General features: G+C 44.6%; 1 protein-coding gene across 7 annotated transcripts in view; it reads right to left on the bottom strand.

Annotated features, from left to right (window-relative positions):
- AZIN1 (antizyme inhibitor 1) overlaps window positions 1-13,849 on the bottom strand; it is a 71,346-nt gene that overhangs the window by 40,299 nt on the left and 17,198 nt on the right. For 2 of the 7 annotated variants that reach the window (XM_075919737.1, NM_001291741.1), the window contains one exon: window positions 4,467-4,680. The exons of 2 other annotated variants lie outside the window; for them this stretch is intronic. The gene's annotated coding sequence lies outside the window, so the exon portion shown is untranslated. Of the gene's footprint in view, window positions 1-4,466; window positions 4,681-5,291; window positions 5,464-12,970; window positions 13,060-13,849 lie in introns of all 7 variants that reach the window. 3 more of the 7 variants (XM_075919735.1, XM_075919736.1, XM_075919738.1) reach the window with 3 other exon arrangements.

Here is a 13,849-nt window from a genome sequence, read left to right as displayed (position 1 = left end):
GTTAGGCTGTTATAACTAGATCACTCTGAGGTGTTATTAAAAAAAACCTCCACAGTTAAACCAACCTAAATGTCATGGTAGAAAGCAGGTCAGTGGGAGAATCCTGGCAACTGCCCCTTGGAGAGGTAGAATACCTATGTTTATAGAAGAACCCCTCCCAGCTTCATGGAAGTGCTACTGCAGCATTTTAAAGAGTAGACAATCCTATACTTATTAGCAGGGCTTGACGATCCATGGCTCGCCAGCCCCACACTGCGCATGTGCAAAAGCCACATTGTGCATGCACGCGCCACCAGTCAACGAGGTGCCTAGCTGAAATCTACTCGCCACAGGTGAGTAGATTCAATAGATTGTCAAGCCCTGCTTACTAGGGATGTTAAGGACTATCGGATAAGCAAATGCTTATCAGATAGTTGACTAGTTGCTTCCCCCCACCCCCACCTTGGTGCCTCTATCAGATGGAGCCCAGCACTGCGCTCCTCACAGCTTTTCAAAGCAGCAGTGCTACATAGATCCCAGGATCAGCTGGGGACTCCCCCACTGACCCCACAGTCTACGCGGTGCTTTTGCCTTTGAAGTATAGCAAAATGCATTGACTATTTGATTAGTCAATTAGTTGATATTTAACATCCTTAATACTTACGGAACCCTTAACCATAAGGAAGCCTTGAGCCTACTGGCAACATGCTAGCATTGAGACTTGTTAGGCTGTTCAGTTTTGTTTTGAATTTAGAAAATACAAATGCATACCCATTGTGTGTGTTTTAAATCCAGGGTGCACGGGGGGAAAAGCCCTTTACTTTGCACCAATCTAACTTTATGTACTGTCTTTGAAATCTCTATTTCAGAAGCACTAAAGGTATCAACAGAATTGAGATAAGACCAGTGAAAAAGCAGTTATTTAAGAAGCGGTGAATTATAAGAGCACTGCATGTTCTTTTAAAACTCCTGAGTTGCATCTGCTTCATTGAGATCAATACTGTCAGACTTCAAGATAAAATCTCTGAAGAGAGAGAGAGAGAGAGAGAGAGAGAGAGAGAGAGTGTGTGTGTGTGTGTGTGTGTTCATAGCCAAGTTTCAATTTATCTTTTGTTTGAAAGCTTCCCCGCCCCCCATAAACATCAATTCTACTTAACAAAATGACAATCTGGAGAAAGAAGGGTCTCAACCAACTTTATTAAATGTATGTAATGTAATATGGGAGTATGAGAATTTCATGTAAAAATCTGCAAATGGCTGAACTACTAATGGATGATTGGATCATTCTATCAGTCTTACTTGCTCAGTAGCCTCAACTAGTTTAATCTTGTTTAAAACAAGTTCTATTAATCTTTAAAATCTCAAAAGGTTCTAAGTGTCCCGCCTATTTTTATTCAGATCCCAGTCTGAAGAGCAAAAAAACCTGTGTCTCTACCATTTTTACATGAACATAGTTCATATTCCACAAAATCTCTAAATGAAGATCACACTGATTAGGAAACAAGCTGTGAACTTAGTAGAAAAAAGGATTTTTTGCCTTCAAAAAAGCTTTGTAGATTTTCGTAACAGTTCTGGGAACAACCATTCTGAAGCTACAATAACCAAACGAAAAGGACCTGTGGTTTCAAAGATCAGCAGTTTCCTACACTTGGTCTCCTAAGCAAAGCGTTAAAAGCTCTATTTCTACCTAGAAGTTAACTAATCTTCAGAGCCACCACAAAAATATGACAGGTTTGAGTTTCCAAAAGTTAGTAAGATAATTACAGCTTCAGATGGTTTGAAGACTACTGTTCTACACCAGGGAGAATTCTGCACCTGTGTGAAAAGAATTCATGTCCCTTCAGATTTCTTTGCTTTCCCTCAAATATAATTGTTTACCCACAGCAGCCAGTTGAGAGGTAAATTAGGGGGAGAACAACCCAGCCAGTGTTGGTGGGGCTGGGAAGGATGGGACTTCCTCTTCAAGGACTAGCCAGGGCTGGATCATATCCACCCCTAGAAATGTCTGCACACACCCTGCCTCCAATGTTTCTCAGTCAGGGGGAGAATCACAGTATGGAGAACAGCTTCCCTGTCCAAACTAACCCCAGTACATCCAGCACCCCCCCCCCCACACCCCTTATTCAGATCCTTCCCACTGAGGTCCCTGCAACCTAACCCCCATTCCAGTAAGCCTCACAATTTGCAACTGGATACTCTTGCACCTAGACCCCTGCCCACTTAACCCTCACTCCAACACTGGAGCTGCCCCAAATTTGAAACCAGATTCCAACAAGGTCAGTTCCACCCCACCTACTTCTGGACCACACTGCCTATGCATCCAGATCCCCAACCAGCTGCATTCTAACCCTCACACCAAACCAGCACCCCCAATTCCCTCTGCTGAGCCACCACCACCAAGACTCCCCCTGTTGAGACCCAACCATCTTCACCTGGACCCACCTGCAGAGTCCCCTTGCCGAGACACCCGGAACAGTCCCAATGAACTCCTGTGCATCCAGATCCTGCCAGCCCCCACCTCCACCCCACTATATGCATACAGATCCTCTGTCCCCAACCTGGATCCCCTCACACTTAAGCCCCTCTACACTTGAATCCAGATAGGTTGAGTCTTCCTGCCCATCCCAGTGGATCTGGGGAGGAATAGCAGTGCCCTGGGGTGTTTCTGGGGAAAGCAGGACTCCTGCGCAATGTCTGGGTTAGGTGCAGCCTCTCCACCAAGTCTGTTTCACATGGCCGGGGCTGCATGATGACCTCCCACTTCTATGCAGTCAATGGTCTGTGTTCCCCAATGCTAAGCTAGAGTCACTGTGTTTATTGTGACACGTACAATTTGAAGACTTTTAAAATACCATGGGCAAAATTGTGTGGTTTTAGTGCAAAGTTCTCAGAAATACACTGTAGTAGGCCCCCCAAAAGGTTCCTTACAAGTGAAATGTAAAACTGATTTAGCTAATCCTATTTAATAAAATTACAAAAAACAAACACTATTTGCATCGCAGGCCATCTTTGAAAAAGACAACCAATATACAATTCTACTCCTTAGCGTTTGGTTTAATCAGAGACACATTTTTTTTGAGACTTCTAAAGTAACTACAGGAGAGTGAGATGAATCCTCTGATGAAATAATTCTGTTGCTGTTAAAGACGAACAAAGATTTGGACATGAGCTTTCTGTGGGCAGGTGCCTACTTCACCTGCATGAAGTAGAACCCTAACCTAGCCGCAGCACTCAGGGAGGGTACTTGGAGGAAGGGACAGAACTGCCCCTTGCACTCTCACAGCAGAAAGCACTTGGGGGAGGCTAACCTCTACTGCCAGTACCAAGCCCTCACTAATCCCCCAGGACCTATGCCCCCCCCCAAAATGCAACACCCAGGGCATCCATAGGATGAGCCGAATCTGCCTGCTGGCTCCTTACTCCTCCTTCCCTCAAGTATTGGGGAGGCACAACTAAATGCTTTGCCCCCACATATCACCTCTGGGTACAGGGGTGCAGATAAAGAATAAGATGCATATTTAGACAACTGATGAACCTCAGCAGACCCATGAATTTTCAATTGCTCAAATTACCCACTTTTTCTAAATGATCTGTCTAGTATAATGGTCACCAACCCATAGATCAGGATCTACTGGTAGATCTTGGAGCCTGACAGGTGATCTTGACAGGTTTGGCCAAGAAGATATCACGTGCAGCACTTCAGCTGCTCCTCCCCCCCACTACTGTGCAACTCCTGTCCTTTGTTTTGACTCTTGGGTGAGGGGCACAACAGGGCTTGGGGTGGAGGGAGTTTACTGGCTGCTTTGGGGAGTAGTGAAGGGCCAGGGCAAGCGTAAGCCTGCCTTAGCCCCACTGCACCACCACACAGGAGCCACCTGTGGTAAGCAGTCCAGCTGGAGCCTGCATCCTGAATCCCTGTCCCAGCATGTACCCCAAGCTGCTGCCCTAGCCCTGATTCCCTCCCCCCCGATACAAACTCCCACAGAGCCTGTATGCTGAACCCGCTCCTGCACCCTAACCCCAGCTCAGAGCCCCCCCCCCCCCCATACTCCAAATCCCTTGGCCCAAGACCAAAGCCTACACCCCAGCCTGATGAAAGGGAGGAAGGAGGGAGTGAGCAAGTGTGGGGCCTTGGAGAAGGGGCACAGATATTTGGGTTTGGGATAGATCCTGGATTACACTTAAATTAAAAAAAAGAGATCTCACTTTAAAAGGTTGGAGACCACTGGTCTAGTACTACAAAACGGGCTAATTAAAAAAAAGTCAGGCCAAGTTTTATAAGACACACTATGTGGTCTTTTTTTTCCTATTAACTAAGAACATGTCAGGGCCTGCTGATGGTTCATCTCTGCTTTGAGATGTTTGAGTAAGACAACTGAATTCTGAAAATGAAAACTCACTAATGTCCGAGGTCAGGGGCCAAAAACAAGAGGGACTTTTACAAGTGAGTGGTTAATTAACATTTTATGTACAATAGATATTTATACCTCTACAGCGTATTAAGAAAAAATTAAATTGCTAAACAACAAATCCATCCCCTCTTCTTCACAGGTGCAGAGGCTCTTCAGGCAGCAGACGTAGGTTTTTTTGGAAAAGGGGCAAGTATGCAGGAGCTGCTCTCGCCTTGTGGTACATAGCTTTGCAGCAGGTCCCTATAGAGCAAGCAGGTAGTGAAGAGGACTCTCTGATGTATCGATGCTTCTGTGGGGGACAATTAGAGGGTGTTGGTTTCAGTAGCCTCAGTTATACATCTTCTGTCCATTCAGCTTAGAGTTCTCTCCCAATTAGTTTTTAGAAAAATCAGGTGTGTCAAGTTATTGTTCATACGACTTTTCCAAAGCTCTCAGCTTAAGTCTAGCTCTGTTCCCATTGGAGTCAATGACTGACTCCAGTGGGAACAGAGCTAGACCTAGGCTGAGAGCTTTGGAAAAGTCGTCAATGACCGACTCCAGTGAGAGCAGAGTATGAAGCAATTGTACTTAACTTAGACAATACAGGCTGAGATTTTTATATTTAGGCAAAGTGGTGGTGTTTAGTATTACAGACTAAGTAAGCTCAGTGAACAGATTCCCTAAAATCCTCTGCTCCTGCTGCCCCCCAACACAATTAGAGCAAATCAAAGACAAGATACTTAGAGGGAGGCAAAAAGATAAACAAAAGGAGGAAACAGGTTGGGTGATTAATTTTAATCTTCTGCAGCTCAGTCTGAACAAGTTGGTCAGAAAACACCACTCCAAATTATGAAGGGAAAGTTTTGCATGGAATGTTTGATTATAAGTCACACAAATGTAATGCATTGGTAGCAACCATACCTTCTTTATCCCAAAAGTATCACTCTTCATCACCCTCCAAACAGTATCTTTTATGGCAGACTTAACTATTACCAACTGAGTGGGATGAAAGACTTCCACGTAACCATGCAATTGCTACCTTTGATGTATGTATGTATGATATCACCAAGCTTCTCATGATTTAACAGTGGATCTGCAATATTAAAAGCTTTCAGTTATTGACAGTTAAATTCACTTTTAAATTCACTTTTACACTGAAAAGCAATTAAAATCAAATGTGTTATTCTATGTGAGTGTCCATAGCAAATAGCCTTAGTTTACTTTTAAAAAAACTGCCAGCCCTGGACAGATGCTCTATGATCTACAGAAGTTAAAGTGGGTTCTCTCTGACATGTATCATTCAGAGCTAGCTGAAGAATGGAAAGTCCTTCCCACAAAAACAAAACAAAAAAACACTACTAAAACAGTGTTTTTTCAGCCAAGTGAAGGGAAGAATTGCCATGAACCACAATAGAATTGACAAGCACTTACAACTAGGCTGCCAGAGAGGCAGAGAGCCACAGCACAGAGCTTCCTCTTTAGCTCCAGGGCCAGAGGTAAAATGTCAGTCTCTGCCCTGTGGCCACATGGCCTATCCAACTTCTCTTCCATCTCTCCCAGCTAAGTCAGGGTGCTAAGCCTTGGCACCTGTCCTGAAAGCTTTTATTGATCTCACTCACATAATTTAAATGGACAAAAAACCTGTGAAGGTCTAAAGCCAGGGAGCTGTCATTCTGATTTTCCTGACAGAAAAAACAAAAATTTTCAGGAAAGTTGAAGCTTCCAATAGAAAATTTCCGTTTGGCAAACAGGGCGTTTTCTGGAGGTGGTGGGTGCCAGAAAAGCATTCCTCTAAGTTTTCTGATGCGCTGTAATCAGTAACAGGAGCTTTGAAGGGGAAAAAATAGATTCTCAGTAACACTTATCAAATCTATTGTCTTCAGTAGAATTACAGAGATGTAAACCAATTGGAAATTTAGTAAACAATTGATGTACTAAGGAAGATAATTCCTCATGGCGGTAGACGTTTTAGTTCTCCAGGGGAAACAAGTAAAAAAAAAAAAAAAGACTACTGAAGCTAGCAGATTTCACTGAACACATCTGAGGCCCTCCTGAGTCAGGAAGTGACATTAGACCTTTGTTTTTATGTACTAAAACCCATGCCATGTTAAACAAGGAATGCCAAACATTTAAAAAAGTTTGAAATGCCTGTTCAAGATACTCCAAACCACCAACATTCTGCCACACTGTGCATTTTCCATGTACAAACTAACCTTATTTTGGTAATGCAGTTAACTGAATTTCCCCATTAACAAGACAATATAGGAACATGTGTGGGGTCATACTATATTTAGGCTAGGCCTACACAGTGAAGTTCTCAACCTAGTTTATTTGTGCAACATGCAGTAATTTAACTTTTGAGCTGAAATGTGTCTATGGGGCTGTGTTATCCTAGTTTAAAGTATTTGTATTGTTAATCATTGCATCCACAGAGATTTGCACTTAACCTAGGGGTGGGCAATAATTTTTGAAAGGGGGGGCACTTAATGAATTTTGCTAAGTGGTCACAGGTCAGTTCCACTCCCCAGAAGGGGTGGGGCTGGGGCCTAGCCTCCTCCAAGTTGTCTTTGAAGTAAAAACATAGCAGTAAAAACCTAGGTTGCTTGTGGCTACTGGCTCCACTGCTACCATGTTGCCTGGCAGCCACCTGGGGTTGCTGAGGCTTTTTTAAAGGCTCCAGCCCCTGCCAGGGCAGTGCCACGAATAGGAGCAGTAAGCCATTTAAATAGGATCCTGCTGCCTGAGCTACCATCTGGAAATTTGGTGGTATGGAAAGCAGAATATAAAACAGACAGCAGCCGGATGCAGTCTGGACTGGATCAAAGTGTTAGGTGGGCTGGATCCGGTCCCTGGGCCACATCTTGCCCAGCCCTATGTTAACCTATAAGTATTCTGGGATTTTTCTTGTAGTATAGTGTGGGATACCTACCTACTGAAAATTACAGGAATTCTGGAATGGTGACAAACTAGCACAAGGAGCCGTCTACACTGAAAAAAAAGTGGCAGGATGGCTCTTGCCCAAGAGGGGGTTTTGAGCAAAAAGGAGCTATGCAGATGACTCCTTTTTGCACAAAAGGCCCTTGTGCAAAAATGGTGGCTCATTAAGTATGCAAATGAGGCACAGCAATATTTGCCTCATTTGCATATTTTCTTGCACAAGAGGGGGCAGTCTAGACATAGCCCCATAGCATTATGGTTCTTCCTTTTATTCCAGAAGCTAAGCTTAACTTGTGCTTCTGTGGCTCAAAGTCTTTTTACTAGACACTGGACAAGAAAAAAATTAAACTGCTTCTTTCAGAAGAGCAAATACAAAATGCCAGTAGAGTGTGCGCGCATATCTGGAAGGGAGGATAGGTAAGTAGCGCTTTATGAAAAGGCTTAAATGTTTATCATTAAGTGCATCATCATAAGCCTGTGCTTTATTTTGTAAATCTATAAAAGCAAAGGAGAGCCTGGAGGATGGGTGGGAGCAGCATTGTGGAGAGACTTTTGAACCAGACAGGAAGTGTGTGGCTAAACATGCCCCAAGTGGCCAACAAAACAAGGTGAGGTATGCACTAGGCTCATAATTTGGAGACCAGAAGTTGCTAGGGAAAATGAGTGTTCTGTAACCAAAAAACAAACCAAGATGTTTCATTTTATGAAGAGGCAAAAGGGAGGAATATTAGGCAATTTATGATTGAGCTGTGCCCTCACTGAAATTTCAGTCAAACTGCACCAAAATGAGTGTATTGAACTGATAAAGCCATCACTCCTACACTGTTTCTTTAAGTTGGGGGGGAAGGGAAGCAGGGGCCTTTCTGGGTCAGGGACCACAAAAGTGAAAAGCAAAACCACACCCCACCGCATAAAATCCTCAATGACATGGCTCCTGAGTGAGAAGTGGAAAGCCACTCCTCCCATCATCCTGTCTCTCCCCCTCCCCCCTCCAACACAGAAGAGACTAGAGAGGCCCAGGATAGTAAATGTGGTGGAAGAAAGCCTCCAGGTAGTGCTTTACTGTACCAGCAGTGAGAGCAGCAAGCTTATGGAGCCACTTCCTCTTCTTGACAAGGCAGAGTCATGGATTAGATCTGGTTCTGGCTTGCCTGTCTCTGGCCCACAAGGCTCAGGGCTCCTCCCACCACAGCCAGGAAACAGCACTGGCTTTCTAGGCCCATAGGGGTGGTGGGGAGGAGATGGCATGGGTCTGGAGCACCAGCACACATTCTCCAATTCTGGGAGGGGGGGAGAGGAGAAGAGAGAGAGAAGACCCAAGAGCTAGAGCTAAGCAAGCCAGGGGCTGGATCTGGCACCCAGGCCTTAGATTTCACACCCCTTCTTTAAGCCAAACAATTAACCAAGACAGGATATAAACTTAGAGCAATGGACCTGAGACATAGCCAACCTAATGTGCTCACCAATCCCTGAGATTCACTCAATAGGGTTCATGTCGCAAGTAGGGAAGAACAGTGTACAAATGTCCTTAAGTGAAAAGGGTCCAGTAAGGTATTCTGTTTTGCAGGACCATCAGAATCATATGGTGCAGTATCTGACCTCTGGAAGAAAAAGGGATTAGAGCAGCTCTTTGCCTCTACATCATGTTCCTTTCCAGGGCTATATGCTCCTTTTTGCAGATGCCTACTGGACCAAAGAACTGCGAGGACAGACTGCTGAATGAGGCGGCTGGCTAGTGGAAGCATACAACTACAAGAACAAGGCAGAGAAGCGACTGGCTAGCAAAGGAGGAGGAGGGGGGAGCTGAGGCCAGGTTTGCTGAGTTGGAAAATGAAGGGGTGAAACAGGCAGTAATAGAAGATTAGAGAACAACAATGAACAGCAGAGCAGTCAATCCTACTAGGAGAAGGGAAGAGGCAATGCAGATGCCCAGAATTCAGAGACACAGGTAGATAACTCAAGATTACAAGAGAGAAGAAAAGAACTTTCAGTCAGAAGGAACAAAAAGGAAAAGGCAGAGAATTGCGCCAATATCAGGAAGAAGCAGGTTTATGGGATTGGGGACTACTAAGAAAAACCAGATAGGCCTGTCACCAGAGCCGGAGGATAGAAGATTGTGCTCTGACAGGGACTTTATATAGCATGTGGACCTAGTGCTGAAGAGGATCATAGTGGGATAGGGAAGAATCCACTGATCATCCTTTACATAGGAGAATCTGTGACATTCAAAAGGAAGACTGTACTAGTCTGGGGAAGATGCTTAAAGAAACAGAAGCTTGGTGATCTTCACTGGGATTCTCTGTTCCTAGAGGACAGAAAGGGAGAGACAAGGTTATGAATATGAACAAAAACACGGAAAATGGAGCTCTAAGGAGGGCTAAGCGATGTTCAGCCAGAGAGGAATTCATGGAGGGATGAATGTTTGCATTGGATATGGAGATGTTGACAACTAAAAATAATTTTAAGCTAGGAATTCAGAGGAAAGAACTGGAGACAATCAATCTCTACACCTGCTTACAATACTGAGTGAGGAAAATCCAAAGTAAAAAAAATACAGCAATTAAGGAAGAAACAGAAGGCAAGAGACTGGACAAGAGAAAAAAGTGACAGTAACCGTCAGGTAGGCAATACAGATAGGAAGATGTCATCAGGTCAGGAATCTGGGTTAAGCCAAAAACTACAACATTTGTACACCACTGCAAGGAGCCTAAGTACGAAGCAGAGGAGAAACAATGGATGCAGGCAATTATAGGGATAATGGAAACTTGGTTGAATAATAGCCATGACTAGATGACAGGTATGCAGCATGTGCACTGTTCAGGAAAGAAATAGGTAAAAATGGTGGACTAACAGTATATTAACAAGATATATTATAAAGTAGTAATGAAATAAAGCTGAAATGGTTAAAAAAATCACTTCAGGGAAGAAAGATCTAAGTGGAGCCTCTTAACACTCGGTTTGCTACGAACCGAGTCTAATTTGGATGGAGACAGAGCCTTTAATGAAACAATCTAGCAAGATTTGTGAGATTATGAAAGACTAATTTCTACATTACAGACTACAGGACAAGTTCTACTAATAATGATAGAGCCCAGATATTTCTGGATGTGAACACAGATTTGTCCCCACCAAATAGTCACGGAACTTGAGATGACATCTTAGATTTAGTATCCTTAAGTAGCAAGGACCTCATCGAAGAGCTGGTTAGAGAACAATGGTTTGAGTGATTCGTGAATTATTCAGTTTAAACACAAAGATAAATAGGTCTGCACCTAGGGCCGTTGATGTCAAAAGGGCAAACAGAGAAACGTGCTAAAAGCCAAGCAAAGTTGGACTTCTCTAAACAAATATTTTGCCTCAGTTTAATGAGGCATTTGGGGTCATCAGCAGTGTGGCCAATGGAAATGGAGATACAGAAACACAGTTTATCTTCTAACTGTTCAAGACGTTTGGCTCATGTCCATTCCATTTTACATGTGCGCACACCCATGTGCACAGTTAGACTTTCGCATTAGTGGTATCCATGGGGTCAACTGGGGCAACCCCTCGAATGCCAGGCTCATCCATCAATATATTAGTCACTATCGTTCCTATATTCACTCAGTTACTTCATGTTGGCAATTCTGACGGAGGAGTAAGAGGGTAGGTAATGGAATAGAAGTGAGCAATACAGCTTGAATAGTTACAAAAGGTAGGTACTTCTTATTTCAGGTGCTTGTTCATATCAGTTCCATTCTAGCCAACTCACAAGGAGTATCCTCAGAGGTGGGATTGAATTCAGTTTAGTGGCTTGCAGGATTCTACTGCCAAGGTGGGTGACAACAGTAAGTAGCCCAGAGCCTTGAGCACTCGGTCAATGCTGTGCTTGCTAGCGATATAGACGGAGGTCAGCCCCACCTGCAGGGGCCTAAGGTAGAGCCACGCATGCCAGACCACGTAGAGCGCAGGCATGTGAGAATGGTGGTGAGAGGGTAGGCTTCCATACATGAGATTAGGTCCACCGTGGCTTAAAAACAAACAAGCCAGTCTGGGGAGGAAAACTTTGGCCTTGATGGAGTCAAGGACACTATAATGAATTGTATGCATCACACTGACGTTAACCCTGACTTTCTTTTTTATCTGTAGTCTCAGGTTGTGACATGAGAAATAAACCTGATAGAGATGCTGCTTTACCTGATCCTGTGACCGACCTTTTAATGAAGGTCAGGATAAAACTGAACATCCTAATACCAGAGGTAAACAGTCACTGGTGCTATCGACTTTGTAAACACTCTTGGGGCTGACGAGCAACCAAAGGCCACTGCTGTGAATTAGAAATGGCGCTGGCCCAGTACAAAACAAAGGAAACACCTGTACACCAGAACAATGGAAGTACTTATTCCTTACATCAAGGGCAACATACCAGTCTCAGATCCAGGGAAGGGATGGAGGGCTGACAGACCATGCAAAACTCAAAGCTTTCTGAGAGACCTATTGAAACGACAGAGATCTAAGAGGAGTCTGAGGCCTTCTCTTGGGGTGTGTCTAGACTACATGCCTCTGTTGACAGAGGCATGTAGATTAGCCAGATCGGCAGAGGGAAATGAAACCGCGATTAAAATAATCGCGGCTTCATTTAAATTTAAATGGCTGCCCCGCTCTGCCGATCAGCTGTTTGTCGGCAGATCGGGGCAGTCTGGACGCGACGCGCCGACAAAGAAGCCTTTCTTGATCGGCACAGGTATGCCTCGTGAAACCAGGTTTACCTGTGCCGATCAAGAAAGGCTTCTTTGTCGGCGCGTCGCGTCCAGACTGCCCCGATCTGCCGACAAACAGCTGATCGGCAGAGCGGGGCAGCCATTTAAATTTAAATGAAGCCGCGATTATTTTAATCGCGGCTTCATTTCCCTCTGCCGATCTGGCTAATCTACATGCCTTCGTCGACGGAGGCATGTAGTTTAGACGTACCCTTGCTTTCAGGATTAGGAAGTAGCCTGAGCAGAACCCCTTTCCCCATTCGTGTCCCAATGGACCTCCTCCACTGCCCCCAGGTCTACAACCTCCTGGGCGAACTGTTGCTCATGATACAGGTGAACTCTTGGGCTTGACCCCGTGAGTGGACCTCTGACATTGTTAAAGGAGTCCCATGGGTTAAAATTGTACCTGCCTGCCTAACACAGCCTAGTGGTTAGACACCCTGAACTGTAGGCTGGCAGTCAAAAGTCTTTCCACCAAAACACACAAAAACAAAACACCCAACACACCAAGTGTCTTGCCATCTTTGTTCTTTGGGTTGCCACTAACCTGGACAGCCTGCCCCCTTCATTCAGAGCAGACACAACCAGTGATATCACTGAACGTTGTATGTAGAGGTATTTGAATCTTTATGCAGGGACATACTTCTCTGCTTTCGTACAAGTTGGTGGAATGAAGAGGGCTTGCTACAGAGACTGGGCAATTTAAGAATCCTGGGGTGGATGGGCAGTGTGACTCAGGACAGGGCAGCAGAAGATATTACTGAGGTCAGACCCCTCTACAACTTCCTCAGTTTGTAGGTTCAAGTTAACAGCCACCCTTTTAAGGCTCATCTGGTACTCTTTGAATTTGTTTGGGGAACTGCTTGCCTCTGCTTCATCCATGGATGACAACAGCTATACTACCTGTGGAAAATCAGGTTCCCCTACCTCTTTGGAGACTGCTCCTTAGGTGCTGGATTTCAGTGTGCTGCCCGGGTCCGATTCAGCATTGCATTCCAACTCCAGTGCCAGGGAGGCTGGTGAGAATGCAAGACCAGCATTACTGGCATGCCCTACAGGTTTTAACATGACTATTGAGCAGGCCTCTGCCCCTGCTGTCAAGTTGTTGCTGTGGCTGCCACACCCATCTCAAGTCAGTGATCCACCCCTTGTTGTCAAGGAACTAAACTCCCAGTCCTACTCAAACCCATGCCCTTCCAGTGATTAGGGTGGAGTTGTCAAAGCCTGACTTTGCCACCTGACTCTGGTCAGTGACTGGTGATGAGAAGGCAAAGAATAGCATCTGCCCAAATGAACAACACTGGGAGGAAGGGGACTGTTGCCATGACCAACATCTGGACTGTGGCAATCTGAGGAGACACTTGCCTGTACTGATGAGAGAGACTATCACCCCAACTCCATTGCAGTGTCTTGCAGGTAGAGAGCACTGAGTACCTACCTAGGTCTTCAAGCAGGAAACCTAGCATATGGTATGAGGATCCAAGGTTGTGCAGAAGGGCATCTGTGTTACAGGTTTCTAAAAAGTTATGGAAGTCTATGATCCCACAACATCTGCTGGCAAAGTTACTTCTTGGCTGCCCTTTTCCACTGATTACATTACTGAAGAAACACTGAGCTGATGTGTTTAGCTTACCAAGTTTCCTGTATTTGCAGTTAACTACAGCTCTACAACTGGGCCATATATACAGTAAAAGTTATATTGACTATAATAAATCATACATCTCTTTTCTATACACATTTTAGAGAGTTTGTGCATCTGTCTGGGAATCTGTTCAAGAACTACTTCTGAATGGTAAGAGACAACAC

The sequence above is a fragment of the Pelodiscus sinensis genome, chromosome 2, assembly GCF_049634645.1.
Source record: "Pelodiscus sinensis isolate JC-2024 chromosome 2, ASM4963464v1, whole genome shotgun sequence".
NCBI classification, from domain to species: Eukaryota; Metazoa; Chordata; order Testudines; family Trionychidae; genus Pelodiscus; species Pelodiscus sinensis.
This window is presented reverse-complemented; position numbering and strand designations above follow the sequence as displayed.